The sequence below is a fragment of the Schistocerca serialis genome, chromosome 2, assembly GCF_023864345.2.
Source record: "Schistocerca serialis cubense isolate TAMUIC-IGC-003099 chromosome 2, iqSchSeri2.2, whole genome shotgun sequence".
NCBI lineage: Eukaryota > Metazoa > Arthropoda > Insecta > Orthoptera > Acrididae > Schistocerca > Schistocerca serialis.
Genome location: NC_064639.1, coordinates 106,494,432 through 106,508,373, shown reverse-complemented (window position 1 = coordinate 106,508,373; position 13,942 = coordinate 106,494,432).

Below are 13,942 nucleotides of genomic sequence, written 5' to 3'. Positions count from 1 at the left end.
CCCGCCATACGGACCGACGTCTAGTAATGGTGCCATTTACTCGTATTTTCGTAGTAGTACGCCTTTGGTTGTCATACGCGGCACCCGTACATCACTGTGGTACGTTGACGATATTCTGCGCCCCGTTTTGTTGCCCTACTTGCGAAGTCATCCTGGTCTTACATTTTAGCAAGATAAGGCCCGCCCGCACAAGGTGAGTTTTCCTACTGCTTTTCTTCGAGCTTACCAAACCCTACCTTGACCAGCAAGGTCGCCGGATCTGGCCCCGGTTCAGGAAGTCTGAAGCATTATGGCTGGGACCTCCCAAACAGCTTGGGATTTTAATGATCTAACGCGCTAATTGGGCGGAATTTGACATATCCTCAGGATCGCGTAAACAACTCTATCAATCAACGTCAAGCCGAATATCTTCTCGCGTAAGAGACAGAGATGGACCATCGCATTATTGACTTGTTAAGTTCGTGAAGCTCTTTCTTTTGAGCAAATCATAATTTTTTTCTGAATTTGTAATCATTTGTTTGTCTGCACATTCACATGACATCTACCGTTTTCCGCCCTATTCTGATAATTCCTTCGAGGTGCCTTCTTAGAGTGTAAGGTTTAATTAAATAAAGAGTTGTGTTTTTCTTGTTGTTTCGTTTACATTTATACATATCAATGCGCTTTTTATTTAAATTATTACGTCAAAATAAGGATTTCACACGTATTCCTATTTAAATACACTGACGAACCAATGCATTATGACCATCTGCTTAAAAATGTGTTGAGTCACCTTTCGAACGCAACACACAAGCGATAGTGCGTGACATGGATTCGACAAATACTTGGTAAGGTTGTAAAGTATGTATATAGAACTGTAAACGGATCCTAGCCAAGGCTCGACATACGTTACGTACCATGAATAATGGAGATGTAACCCTTGTGCGTAATTTCTGGTTAAGCCACCTCAGAAGGACAATTATAAATTTAAAAATTACAGGGTCGCCGCCAGCCCAAGCCCTTCCTAACAATTAAGAGAAGACCGAACTGGAAATTATCAGTTTAATTAAATTAAGAATTTAATTATAAGAATGCAATTTTTTAAAGAAATTAAGAAGATGAACAGCATTGTATGTCTTATATAGAAAAATCAGGGAATAGGAAATTAATTTGAAAACTGGCATCAATGAGAAAGATAAAGGACGCAAAGTTTATCTTTTACGTAGCACATTTATTTCATTACTGAATTTGATGCAAATCCTATGAGTACACATGACTGGTGCCTAAATAAAAAAGTTTAACTAAATAATTCGAAAAAATTGTAGAATCGCGCAATTAAAAAGGAAAAACACACAAAAGGGAAGTGGAACACAATAATTCAATCATTTCATCTACATACCCACGACTGTCCGAAAGGAACAAAGCAACTTCCACAATTTTAATTTCAACCACCAATTTTTAACAAAATAATTATGCCACATTCCGAAAGTACATAACTACACACTCTTCAGTTATGCTGAAGTACTTAAATATGCCATGAATTTAACACAGGGAAGTTCTAATTCGACCTACTTCCTATGAGCAGAAACCCTCTCTAGGAGGTACGAACTGTACTCACCAACCGCTAGCTGCAGAGTGTCCTTTCTCCTCCGAGCTTCGCCTAATTACCGGCGCAACGGAAGCTACCAGAGGCGTAGGCTTCCGTCACCAACCTGACAGACAAACCAACCTCAGACTAAAAGGGGTAAACCTCTCTGTCCAGGTTTCGGGATCCTAAGTTGGTGAGCCCGTGCTACCCTCCAAACGAGAAGCAAACATCAGACGACAAGCAACTCAGCGTCCCCCACAAAATAAACCCAAAACCACTCGTAATAACACTCATACAGTCACATTCACTCTCACTTAGGGTAGGGCGAAGGTGAAAACCTAATAAATACTGGACATAATTTCCTATGGAACACAAAAAATCAAACATAATATCATTTAGTAAGCCTTAGTTTGATTGCTCAGTCTTTCTGGGAGAGTTAATAAATTAAACCGCAATCACGCGGTGGACAGAATAGGTTGAAGAGAATCCAGTGAGACATGCGTCTATGAAACGACTCCACAGTGACGTTTTAAGGTTCCAGAGATACGTGGCACCAAATGCCTGAACATACGTCGCGCAGATGCCCTAAGTTATGGGCCACTGGTTTGTGAACGCAGAGCCGGCGACTGATAGCATCCCAAATGTATCCCATCTGGTTCAGCTAAGGCGAAATTGGTGGCGAAGACATAAACGTGGGTTCACTGCCTTGCTTCTAAAACCACCGTCGGGAAAGACATCGATCATGAAGAGTTGCAGTTGTTCGCTTCCTACACAGCCGTCATGGTACCACAGGTCTCATGCAAGGCCAGGTGAATGTCCCCAATGTCACAACACTGCCCTCATAGGCCTCCGACCAGTGCGCGGTGCGTGTTTCGACCACCCGTTCACCTTTATGACGGCGTATATGGACACGATCATCAACCTGCTACGACAAGAAGTGCGATAAATCCGACAGACAACACGTTTACATTGCTCCAAGGTCCAATTTCCTTTACTTGTGCGTACTGCAATTACGAGGGCGGTTCAGAAAGTAACCTCCGATTGGTCACAGTGCGGGTTGTGGGGGGAGTAGCGACGCCATCTGTGCGTTCACGCACTCAACAGGTCAGTCGGCATCAAGCCGTGGTCGAGTGAACGTCGTACCTGCGCTAGTTTAGTTTTTGTGGCAGTTTGAAATGTGTGCTGCAATAGAAAACCCCGCCAAATGTGAAGTGCGTGCTGTCATAAGGTTTTTTACAGCCAAAGGATATTCTGCAGCAGCTATTCATCGTGAGCTTTGTGCCGTGTACGGACCAAGAGTTATGAGTGAAGGAGTTGTCCGTGAATGGGTACGTTTATTTAAAAGTGGACGAGAAAACGTTCATGATGAAGAGAGGAGTGGTAGACCATCATTGGTGACTGACGAACTCGTTCAGACAGTTGATGCAAAAGTTCGTGAAAATCGACGTTTCTCAATGTCGGAGTTGTCTACTGGTTTTCCACAGATTTCTAAGACTCTCTTGTACGAGATAGTGGCAGCAACATTGGGTTACCGTAAGTTCTGTGCACGATGGGTGCCCAAAATTCTTACCGACCACCACAAAACTCAAAGAATGGCCTCTGCATTAGACTTTCTGTCACGTTATGAGGACGAAGGAGAACCATTGTTAAACAGAATCGTGACCGGTGACGAAACCTGGATTAAGTACGTGAACCCTGAGACAAAAGAACAATCAAAGATGTGGGCACATTCAAATTCGCCTACCAAACCAAGAAAAGCCTCGCAAGATTTTTCTGCCAGAAAACTAATGGCAACGGTGTTTTGGGATGCCAAAGGGGTGTTGTTGGTTGAATTCATGGAACGTGGTACGACCATTAATCAAGACGTGTACTGTGAAACAATAAAAAGTTACGACGGGCTATACAGAACAAACGCCGTGGTATGCTGACTTCCGGTATGGTTTTTTTGCACGATAATGCCCGTCCTCACTCTGCTCGCAGAACAACGGCCCTTCTTGAGTCCTTCAAGTGGGACGTTATCAGCCATCCACCTTACAGCCCAGACCTGGCGCCAAGTGATTATCACCTCTTCATGCATTTGAAGAAATGGCTCGGGTCACAGCGGTTTGATGACGACGAAGAGCTCAAAGATGCGGTCACAGGCTGGCTCCAGGCACAAGTGGGTGATTTTTATGCAGAAGGAATTTCAAAGCTTGTGAAGAGATACGATAAGTGCCTCAATCGCTATGGAGACTATGTAGAAAAATAGTGTAAACATGTAGTTGTAAGATGTATATATTAAAATATTTTTATTTAACTTGGTGTATTTTTTTAAATCAACCGGAGGTTACTTTCTGAACGGCCCTCGTACAAGAGACAATGTCACTGGACCAACATGGCGTCATGTTGCGGTCCTCTGCTGCACGATCAACACTGTGCAGTAAATGAAGTGCTAAGAATTGTGCATGCACCAGCATTGTACTCAGTCGTCGGATGTGCCACAGACCGCCGTCTGTCATTCTTTACAGAGCGGGAAACCTTCCGACCTCCACATTCAGCGATGAGGCTCCGGCGTCCAGCAACACGTCATCCCCTTGTTTCTTCGGCGTCCGTCAGCCTCAACGCACGAGTTCTCACGAGAGTTTAACGGGAACAGCCGACCAGCTTCTCTATTTCTGAGATGCTCATTCCCAGGTGTCGGGTCATAGCAGACCGTCCTTCCTCAAAGCCGCTTATGTCAATGTATTTCTCCGTCTGTGGTCTGCTCGTCGCTATAATAATTCCCTATTCATGCCTGCTCCACTCATATACTTTCAGTCACAAAGGAATTCAAGACACTACCTACCCGTGGGACATTAATTTATATCAATGGGGCAAGTAGAAAATCTGTGTCAGACCGGGATTCGAATCTGTGTCTCCCTCTTACTGGGCAGATGCGCTGACCATTATACCATCCGGACACAGTGGTCACCACAACCACACCGACTACCCTAGCAAGACTCCCGTCAGACACAAATTCTGTTCTTCAGACATGTCCGAAGAACAGGCACCACATACGTAACTACAGCGATAACGGCTAATGATCCCTTCAGTGCGGATGCATACCAAGCTCGAACTCTTTACAGGAATAGGCGAGAAGTCGCGAGTAACGAGGCTACTTAGCAGGGGCACTACATCAGCAGTGTGTGGTATAACTTGAGAATTTGGGCGTGACAGAAGGCACGCTGAGGCGGTCCGTGTGGTTGGATGACAACTGTTTCCGGATGGCGCAATGGTCAGCTCATCTTCCTATACTTTGCTCATCACCAGAATGAACCTGATAAGCGTCATAGAAACATGAAAAACAGTAATTTTCACAACATCGGACTCAGCACACAAATGCTGCATCTCTGCAGCTGCCACTGTACCACTTAGCATAACTGATCTGGAGCCAAGTTAGGGGATTTATCGCAAGAAATAACAAGACATTTAAGCTGCCTGGAAGCAAGGCACGAAGCTTTGTCAGACGTCACTGAGGAACGCCGGCGAGATACAGAACGGCAGGTCAAAAGAAGGGGAGAAAATGTGGCACTACGATGGCTTCGTCGATTCTGTTGTTGATCGACTAGTTTTCAAGGTAGCAGATGACAGTCCACTATTGAAACTTCTTTCTCTGTTTCGGATATGGAAGGAGCTCAGACTTTAGTAGGCGACTGACTGTAAGCAATATCTTCAGTGGCTTCAGTGTTTACCTGTACGATGAAATCGCTGCACTACGCTTCAGGGTCACATATAGCTAGCTCAGAAAAATTACCCTGTCTTTAAGTTAGGAATCCTGAGTTAGGTTTTCCGTGATTTCCCTGAATCGCTCCAGGCAAATGCCGGGATGGTTCCTCTGAAAGGGCACGGCCGACTTCCTTCCCCACCCTTCCCTAATCCGATGAGACCGATGACCTCTCTGTCTGGTCTCCTTCCCCAAACAACTCAACTCAACTTAAATCAAATGGTTCAGTCATCACGCAACTTTAATCACTTTTTTGTAATCGCAATACTATGTTAGCTAAGAATGAGAGCATGTTATGGTTCCCGACTGGTCCCCAAAGAAGCGTGCGGTGTTGCTGGTGTTTTGGCGATTATCACTTCATTCTCTTTAAAATTTAAATGACAGTCGAAGGTATATTGTCCCTCTGCTCGTCTCTTTTTACATCTTAACTGCAACTGCTCACGTCACTGCAGGTTAATGGGACCAGGATGCTGGCCAGTGGTGTTCGAGCTAAATGTGCCGGTGAAGATGTGGTCCCTTAGTATCGCTCAATAGACGTGCGCGTAACCTATCCTTATAATCGGTCATGACTGAACTCGGGATAGCTTGGCTTCTTCTCCACGTGAAACGAAATCCAATGAAATTCCAGCACATGCGGAAGAATACTGGCGTAATCTTTGCATCAGGTTTATTCTTACGATGAACACGGTTTAGCATGCAGAAGATCGTTTTTCGAATCCCGGTCTGGCATTAAATTTTCAGTTTGCCAGACTGATATAAATCAACGCCCACTGGCAGCTAGTGTCTTTAATTCCTTTGTGTCTTCATTAAGCCGACCGGTGTGGCCGAGCGGTTCTAGGCGCTTCAGTCTGGAAGCTCGCGACCATTACGGTCGGGCATGGATGTGTGTTATGTCCTTAGGTTAGTTAGATTTGAGTAGTTCTAAGTTCTAGGGGACTGATGACCTCAGGTGTTAAGTCCCATAGAGCTCAGAACCATTTGAACCATTTTTTGTCTTCATTAATAGTGTCTGCAGGATCAAAGTGATGTCTGTTCTTTCAGACGGACACTACATATGTGATGACGGCCAGTGAGTCCTTCGCTACAGATTCACACCAAGCTCGAACCCTTAGGGGAACTGACGAGATGCCGCGAGTAATGCGGCTAATGAGCAGGGCCACTGCATCAGCAGTGTGTGGTATAAGTTGAGAATTTGGGTCTGATGGGAGGCGTGCTAGGGCAGCCTGTGAGGCTATGGTGACCACTGTATGTGGATGGCGTAGTGGTCAGGGCATCTGTCTACTGACCCACTACAAATTTTCAGCTTGCACCATTGATATAAATCAATTTCCACTGGCTGTTAGTGTCTTTAATTCCTTTGTGTCTTGACTCATAGTGACTGCAGGATCAAATTGCTGTCTGTTCTCTCGGACATGTCCAAAACAACCGACACAGCACATACGAGGGTTGGAATTTAAATAGTGGCAACTATTTATTCACAACCGATACAAAAGAGTTACATGTTTGCACCTGTTACTGTCCTTCAAAGTAGTCGGCAGCGTTGTGTAGAACCCGTTGCCGGTGATGTGGAAGGCGTAGTATACCGTCCGTTCTGTTGATGGTGCGAATGGAGCGGTCTACAGCTTGTCGAATCTCTGGAACAGTTCTGAAACGAATGCCACGAAGTGGTTCCTTCATCTTCGGACTCAAATGAAAGTCACAAGAACTTAAAGTCCGGGGAGTATGGTGTATGGTACAGTACTTCCCAGTCCCATCGAGCAGCCACAGCTTGTGCTGTATGCGCCCGCGCATTGTCGTCCAAATGATGGGTGGGTTGCGCAGAAAGTGTCGTGCTTCTTTCGGAAAGCTGATCGCAGGTGACGCTCCAAAAACGAACAGTAATACGGTGCACTGACGGTATGCCATGGCGGAGCGTAGTGCGTTAGGATAACACCATCACAGTCGCACGAGAGAATCGCCATAACTTTCACCATACCGGGGCTCTGACGCACTTTCGACTTTCGCGGCCACTCATAATGACGCCATTCGGTGGAGAGGCGTTTCAGTTTTGGCTTCGTGGCATTCGCTTCAGAACTGCTCCAGAGATTCGATAGGCAATAGACCGCTCCTTTCGCACCATCAACTGAACAGGCTCTGCTAACGTTATACTGCGCCTTCCACGTCGCTGCCAACGGGTTCTACACAACGCTGGTGACTACTTTGAAGGACAGTAACAGTTGCAAACATGTAACTCTTTTGTATCGGTTGTGAATAAATAGTATGATAGGATTCAGTCTGACGGCGGGCACTGGTCATAATGTTTACGGTTGTCAATGTATCTGCTCTTCATGTAGATTACTATTAATTGTTGTTTATTAATTTTTTTCTTCTTCAGAAAACAGTTCCTACCCCATAACTTAGCTACTGATATTTGATAGCATTGTATTTCTTGAACTACAGTCTATTCCTAAATCCAGCTTTTATGTCTCAGACGAAACGTTGCAGTTCCTGATGCTAGCGCCGAGCTCCAATTACGTCAGCATTTCCCCTCAACGTCCCTCCCACGCCAAAGACCAATCTTTCCAGCTAGATTTTTGTTCGTCATTTTCAGCAACTGTTTTTTTGGGGAATGTCGATGCGTTAAATTTTTTTTAAGGCAACAGGTATGCTGTTTTTGCACATTACAAATCGGTCCCGGCGGAGGTTCGAGTCCTCCCTCGGGCTTGGATGTGTGTTTTTGTCCTTAGGATAATTTTAAGTTAAGTAGTGTGTAAGCATAGGGACTGATGACCTTAGCAGTTAAGTCCCATAAAATTTCACACACATTACAGGTCATGTTGTTATTCCATTCAACCCCCACCCTTGCAACCGGAGTTCTTTCTTTTGTGTCACAAATACTTGCTTCACGCAGTCAAAGAGAAAGAGTGGACGTGATGATAGTTCAAAAAGTAGTACTACCTCTTCACACATTGAAAGTAAAATTACGTCCTACTATAATTTCAAAAAAACAGCTTCAAATATTTTCCGAAAATTATGAAAAATATGTAACATAAAATAAAAATATTAGTATTCGATTTTTCCGTTTTGGTATCGATATATCAGTGTAAAATCTTCGCCGGCGTATATCGATATTTCTTGAAAAATATTTATATATCGATGTTTTATCAGCAGCGTTGTTGATCGTGTCGCGCGGCGATCGAATGCTCGGACAAAGCCCGAGATTTTTCTAGCTGTGTCGTCATGGAGGAGATACAGAGAGACAGGAACCGTCGACGACGCTTCGCTCAGGCCTCCCAAGGGCTACTACTGCAGTGGGTGACCGCTACCTACGGTTATGGCTCGGAGGAACTCTGACAGCAACGCCACCATGTTGAATACTGCTTTTCATGCAGCCACAGGGCGTCGTGTTATAACTGTGCGCAATAGGCTGCGTGATGCGTAACTTCTCTCCCGACGTCCATGGCCAGGTCTATCTTTGCAACCACGAAACCATGCAGCGAGGTAGAGATGGGCCCAACAACATGCCGAATGGCCGGCCGCGGTGGTCTCGCGGTTCTAGGCGCGCAGTCCGGAGCCGAGCGACTGCTACGGTCGCAAGTTCGAATCCTGCCTCGGGCATGGATGTGTGTGATGTCCTTCGGTTAGTTAGGTTAAAGTAGTTCTAAGTTCTAGGGGACTGATGACCTCAGAAGTTAAGTCCCATAGTGCTCAGAGCCATTTGAACCATTTTTTTCTCCCTCTACGATATTTACCCTCCACGCTGCCCTCCAATACTAAATTGGTGATCCCTTGATGCCTCAGAATATGCCCTACCACCCGACCCCTTCTTCTAGTCAAGTTGTGCCACAAATTTCTCTTCTCTCCAATTCTATTCAATGCCTCCTCATTAGCTATGTGATCTACCCATCTACTCTTCAGCATTCTTCTGTAACACCAAATTTCGAAAGCTTCTATTCTCTTCTTGTTTAAACTATTTATCGTCCACGTTTCACTTCCATACATGGCTACACTCCATACAATTACAGTAAGTCTTGTTTCTGTCTCTGTACACACGAATGGAATAGGACAGGAAATCGATAATACTGGTACGATGTGCACTCCGCCATGCACAGTAACGGACCTGCGAAGAAAGTGGGTAGATGTAGTGACGTCCACGAGAGACTGAAGGCAGGAACAAGAAGGCCCGCACAGGAAGTGACTCGCCCGGTGCGCAAACAGGAAGGCCTGGCAGCGGCAACGCCGCGGAAGTCGAAGCCGAGACCTCGGTGTGCAAGGCCTGCAGCTTGCGGGTGCTGAGCTCGCATTGGCTGCTGCACGCGCGGACGAAGACTGCCCTGCCGGCTTATGCCGCCGCTCGCTTCCCAGGAGCACGACCGCTGGCGAGGGAAGTCGTACGCCGACAAGGGTTCTTTATGTGCCTCTAGCCTCCAGCTTCGTGAAATGAACACTTGTCGTCTTCACCACATCCGAATTTTGGGTGAAACCATGAGCCGGAACAAAAATTGCACGATAGCGTGTAAGGCAGATGCTGCATTAATTATACGTCTGGGTGAAGAAGAACTACGATAACATATAAACTGAAGCGCCAAACAAATTGGTATCGGCGTGCGTATTCAAATGCAGACACATATACACTACTGGCCTTTGAAATTGCTACACCAAGAAGAAATGCATATGGTATATGGGTATTCATTGGGCAAATATATTATACTAGAACTGACATGTGATTACCTTTCCACGCATTTTGGGTGCATAGATCCTGAGAAATCAGTACCCAGAAAAACCACCTCTGGCCGTAATAACGGCCTTGATAAGCATGGGCATTGGGTCGAACAGAGCTTGGATGGCGTGAACGGGTACAGCTGCCCATGCAGCTTCAACACGATTCCACAGTTCATCAAGAATACTGACTGGCGTATTGTGATGAGCCAGTTGCTCGACCACCATTGACCAGACGTTTTCAGTTGGTGAGAGATCTGGAGAATGTGCTGGCCAGGGCAGCAGTCGAACAATTTCTGTATCCAGAAAGGCCCGTACAGGACCTGCAACATGCGGTCGTGCATTATCCTGCTGAAATGTAAGGTTTCGCGGGAATCGAATGAAGGATAGGGCCACGGACTGTAACACGTGTGAAATGTAACGTCCTCTGTTCAAAATGCCGTCAATGCGAACAAGAGGTGACCGAGATGTGTAACCAGTGGCACCCCATATCATCACGCCAGGTGATACGCCAGTATGGCGATGACGAATACACGCTTCCAATGTGCGTTCACCGCGATGTCGCCAAACACGGATGCGACCATCATGATGCTGTAAACAGAACATGGATTCGTCCGAGAACATGACGTTTTGCCACTCGTGCACACAGGTTCGTCGTTGAGTACACCATCGCAGGCACTCCTGTCTGTGATGCAGCGTCAAAGGTAACCGCAGGCATGGACTCCGCGCTGATAGTCCATGCTGCTGCAAACGTCGAACTGTTCGTGCACAGGGTTGTTGTCTTGCCAAGGACCTATCTGTTGAGTCAGGGATTGAGACGTGGCTTCACGATCCGTTACAGCCATGCGGATAAGATGCCTTTCATCTCGACTGCTAGTGATACGAGGCCGTTGGGATCCAGCACGGCGTTCCGTATTACCCTCCTGAACCATCCGATTCCATATTCTGCTAACAGTCATTGGATCTCGACCAACGCGAGCAGCAATGTCGCGATACGATAAACCGCAATCGCGATAGGCTACAATCCGACCTCTATCAAAGTCGAAAACGTGATGTTACGCATTTCTCTTGCTTGTTCGAGGCATCGCAACAACGTTTCACCAGGCAACGCCGGTCAACTGCTGTTTGTGTATGAGAAATCGGTTGGAAACTTTCCTCATGTCAGCACGTTGTAGGTGTGGCCACCGGCGCCAACCTTGTGTGAATGCTCTGAAAAGCTAATCATTTGCATATCACAGCATCTTCTTCCTGTCGGTTAAATTTAGCGTCTGTAGCACGTCATCTTCGTGGTGTAGCAATTTTAATGGCCAGTAGTGTATAAACGAGCAAAGTAAGGCGCTACGGTCGGCAACGCCTGTATAAGAAAACAAGTGGCAGGCGCAGTTGTTAGATTGGTTACTGCTGCTACAAACGCAGGTTATCAAGATTTAAGTGAGTTTGAACGTGGGGTTATAGTCGGTGCATAAATGGTGGGACACAGCGTCTCCGAAATATCGATGGAGACCGTTTCACGAGTGTACCGTAAATATCAGGAATCCGGTAAAACATAAAATCTCCTACATCGCTGCGGCCGGAAAAATATCCTGCAAAAACTGGACCAAAGACGACTGAAGAAAATCGTTCAGTGTGACAGAAGTACAACCCTTCCACAAACTGCTGAAGATTTCAATGCTGCGCCATCAAAAGCGTCAGCGTGTCAATCATTCAATGAAACATAATCGATCTGGGCTTTCGCAGACGAAGGTCTGCTTGTGTACCCTTGATAACTGCACGACACAAAGCTTTACACCTGGCCTGGACCCGTCAACACCGACATTGGACTGTTGCCAGGTCGGACGAGTTTCGATTAAAATTGTATCAAGTGGATGGACGTGTACGTGTATGGAGTCAACTTCATGAATCCCTGAACCCTGCATTTGAGCAGGGCACTGTTCAATCTCGTGGAGGTCCTGTAATGCTGTCGGGTGTGTGCAGTTGGAGTGATATGACACCCCTGAATCATCTAGATACTACTCTGACAAGTGACACGCATGTAAGCATCCAGTCTGATCACCTGCATCCATTCGTGTCCATTGTGCATTCCGACGAACTTGGCCAATTCCATCAGGACAATGCTAGACCCCACACGTCCAGAATTTCTACAGAGTGGCTTCAGGAACACTATTCTGAGTTTAAAGACTTCCGCTGACCACCAGGCTCCCCAGACATGAACGTTGTTGAGCATATCTGGGATGCCTTGCAACGTGCTGTTCAGAAGAGATCTGCACCCCTTGATACTCTTAGGGTTTGTGGACAATCCTACAGGGTTCATGGTGTCAATTCCCTCCAGCTATTAGCCGAGTCCATGCCACGTCGTGTTGCGGCATATCTGCGTGCTCGCGGGGGCCGTACACAATATTAGGTAGGTCTACCAGTTTCTTTGGCTATTCAGTGTATAAAGTGCCTTTGGCGGAAGGAATGGTCACGCGACTGTCAAGATGTCGCTGCAGGCAACTTTCGGTAGCTAGAAGCAAACGATAGCTTGTCGTCCACAGGAACGTATTATAGTTGCATGGTATACATGAAATTTCTCTGACATGGAACCTATACACTTCCGAACAATCGTTTATTAATCCTTATTTGTTCTTTAACCTCTCAGAGAAAACAGAGAATGTCTCCCGCAGTTCTCCACTTTGTTCAAAAATATATCGTACAGCGGACCAAGGATTTAGTGAACAAACTGCACTGATCATCAGGGATTAACAACTGGTTCAACAGAAGTCAAAGATCGAGAACGGTGGAGTAGTGCTCAAGGCAGTACTCACATTGATGACTGAGTTTACATACAACACATCTCCCGGAAGACGAAAACCAAATTTCGGAATCCTTTTTCGCTGCTACGTTTACATGTTAAGGCCTGAAGCGGATTTACTAGCAAAGTCAAATATGGTGCCTGGAATTGGTTCAAATTGCTCTAGGCACTATGAGACTTAACATCTGAGGTCATCAGTCCCCTAGAACTTAGAACTACTTAAACCTAACTAACCTCATCCATGCCCGAGGCAGGATTCGAACCTGCGACCATAGCGGTTGCGCGGTTCCACACTGAAGCGCCTAGAACCGCTCTGCCAAACGGGCCGGCGTGCCTGGAATTCAACTGTTCCAGTTTCTGACTTAGTCGGCTACTTCTCTTCAGTTACATATTAGAAGCCAAGCTCAGTGTAATACACTCCTGGAAATGGAAAAAAGAACACATTGACACCGGTGTGTCAGACCCACCATACTTGCTCCGGACACTGCGAGAGGGCTGTACAAGCAATGATCACACGCACGGCACAGCGGACACACCAGGAACCGCGCTGTTGGCCGTCGAATGGCGCTAGCTGCGCAGCATTTGTGCACTGCCGCCGTCAGTGTCAGCCAGTTTGCCGTGGCATACGGAGCTCCATCGCAGTCTTTAACACTGGTAGCATGCCGCGACAGCGTGGACATGAACCGTATGTGCAGTTGACGGACTTTGAGCGAGGGCGTATAGTGGGCATGCGGGAGGCCGGGTGGACGTACCGCCGAATTGCTCAACACGTGGGGCGTGAGGTCTCCACAGTACATCGATGTTGTCGCCAGTGGTCGGCGGAAGATGCACGTGCCCGTCGACCTGGGACCGGACCGCAGCGACGCACGGATGCACGCCAAGACCGTAGGATCCTACGCAGTGCCGTAGGGGACCGCACCGCCACTTCCCAGCAAATTAGGGACACTGTTGCTCCTGGGGTATCGGCGAGGACCATTCGCAACCGTCTCCATGAAGCTGGGCTACGGTCCCGCACACCGTTAGGCCGTCTTCCGCTCACGCCCCAACATCGTGCAGCCCGCCTCCAGTGGTGTCGCGACAGGCGTGAATGGAGGGACGAATGGAGACGTGTCGTCTTCAGCGATGAGAGTCGCTTCTGCCTTGG